A 2,717-nucleotide genomic window follows, 5' to 3' on the forward strand; every position below is an offset into this window, starting at 1 on the left:
GTCTTGCTCTGTCACTCACTCAGGCTGGAGTGCAGTGGTGCAATCTTGGCTCACTGCAACCTCTGCCTCCCGAGTTCAAGAGATTCTCCTACCTCAGCCTCCCGAGTAGCTGGGATTACAGGTGTGAACCACCATGCACGGCTAATTTTTGTAGTTTTAGTAGAGACAAGATTTCGCCATATTGGCCAGGCTGGTTTCAAACTCTGGACCTCAAGTGATCCGCACACCTCAGCCTCGTAAAGTGCTGGGATTATAGGCATGAGCCACCATGCCTGGCCTGCATTTGCTTTCCCTGAAATTCTGGTGAGGTTGATCTTCTCTTAGGCCTCTCAACCATCTGCATTTCCTCTTGAGTTGTTTGCTGTGTTTCAAGTCAGCAGCTTAAGACAAAAGAGAACCAAGTTCAGTTCCGATGAGACCAATAAGGAGCTTGTCACGATGACAGAACCTGGTCTTTGGTCACTCTGCCCTGGCACAGACAAGATAATTCATTCCATAATTTCATAATGATTTTCTGAACATCTTTCATGCGGTAGGCCTATACTTTTCATTCCCTTTCATAATTCAATTTTTAAGTTGAGATGTTTCAAGTTTCCTCTTAAATGGTTTTATACCAATCGAGCTATGCTGTCTTGGGCAATAACAGCTTTGCTCATAACCACTAAGGATTTCCTAACTGTTCCAACCTCTCCCCTAAGACAGTACAGAGGATGAAGTAAAAACAACAGCAGTTATTGCTGGTCTGGAGAGGCAGTGTCTATAGGTCACCGCTTGAGGCATGGGTCAGAGCAAGCATTTTAGAGTTGGACAAGACCTGGTTCAAATCCCAGCTCTGCCATTACTCTTCTGACCACCTTGGGCTGTGATTTAAACTCTCTGTAGCTGGCTTTTGTCATCCCTAAAGCAAGGTCATGTTCATACCAGCATCCTAGAACTATTGTGGCCATTCAGGGAGTCATTGCACACAAGGACTGGGAACCTGCCTGAAACATAGTAAGTGTTCGGTACCTGTCAGCTTTATCATTAACATCCAAAGCTCCTTTTTATAAAACAAAGGAGGAGGCTGAACTCCAAGAAACACCAACAAAGAAATAATTTCAGCAATGATTTGAGTTGTTAAAAGTTTCAATGAGATTAATTTACCTGGATTCAGTGGCATTTTACCTACACCTTTTATACACTTAAGAAGGCCTCTTTTGCCTCAGGTAATGCTGATTCTAGTAGCCCACAATGAATCGCTTTCAAATAGCCCATCATAAGGGCTAAGGAAGTTGTGAACAGTGTCCCCTGATATTTTTCTTTGATGACACTGCTGCTGCTTGACCAAAAAAAGGTGAACTATATTTTTATATTAATAATTTTTTTGGCCTCCACTAAGTATTGCAGGCTATGGCCATCACAGGTGGTAAAACGTGTCACCTGGAACTAAATTCTGTTTTCTCTGGACACACACACATACACACACACGCACACGCACACGCACACGCACACACACACACCAGAAACCTGAACAGTTCCAGCAGAGTTTCACTCTTGTTGGCCAGGCAGGAGTGCAATGGCACAATCTGGGCTCACGACAACCTCCACCTCCAGGTTCAAGTGATTCTTCTGCCTCAGCCTCCCAAGTAGCTGGGATTACAGGCATGTGCCATCATGCTCGGCTAATTTTGTATTTAGTAGAGACAGGGTTTTCTCCACGTTTGTCAGGCTCCAACTCCCCACCTCAGATGATCCTCCTGCCTTGGCCTCCCAAAGTGCTGGGATTACGGGCGTGAGCCACCGGGCCTGGCCTGAACACAATCATTTTTAAGACAGAGTAAGATTGTGCCAAGGCACTCCAGCCTGGAATAACAGAACAAGACTGTCAAAGAAAAGAAGAGAGAAAAGAAAAGGGGAAAGGGAAGGGAAGGGACGGGAAGGAAAGAGGGAGGGAGGGAGGGATGAAGGAAGAAGGAAGGAGAGAGAGGGGAGGAGAGGGAAGGGGAGGGGAGAGGGGAGAGTTCATGAGGTGTGGATTCTCTAACTTTTTTTCTCCAGGGCTGCGCAAGTGTCAGTTCAAGGCTGAGGAAAGAAAGGGGCTGTCCAGATGGCCCTGAGCCAGGTCTCACTCTGGTAGGGAAGATGCCAACTTCACTGCCAGCTCTGCCAGAACATCTCACCCTTTCTGTCTTCTATGCTCCAGGCCAGGTCCAAGTGCCCAGGCTCCTGGAGGGACTTTGTAAAGAAGACAAATGTCCCTTTAATGGTGGCCTTAATTGGGGACTTCAGCAAGGTCTGAATGGGTAAGAAGGCGACTGATCTAGCCACTCCACCCTGGCGATACTGTTCTTTGAGTACCCACATCCAGGTCGTGGCATGTTAGACAAAGGCCACTGTCCTCCAGGGACCACACTCAGTTCCTCCAGACTGTCTGGCAGCTTGAGTACTCAGGCCTAAGAAGCACAGGTGTACTGGCTTCCTGCTGGCCAGGTCCCTGCCCCCGGGGCCGGATCTTGCTTTCTGCAACAGATCATTTTCTTTACAAGCACCCCCGCCCAGGTGCAGTGGCTCACGCCTGTAATCCCAGCACTTTGGGAGGCCGAGGCGAGTGGATCACTTAAGGCCAGGAGTTCGAGACCAGCCTGGCCAACATGGTGAAACCCTGTCTCCACTAAAAATATAGAAATTAGCCAGGCATGGTGGCACAGGCCTTTAATTCCAGCTACCTGGGGTTGCTG

The sequence above is a fragment of the Cebus imitator genome, unplaced genomic scaffold (assembly GCF_001604975.1).
Source record: "Cebus imitator isolate Cc_AM_T3 unplaced genomic scaffold, Cebus_imitator-1.0 Scaffold59, whole genome shotgun sequence".
Taxonomy (NCBI): domain Eukaryota; kingdom Metazoa; phylum Chordata; class Mammalia; order Primates; family Cebidae; genus Cebus; species Cebus imitator.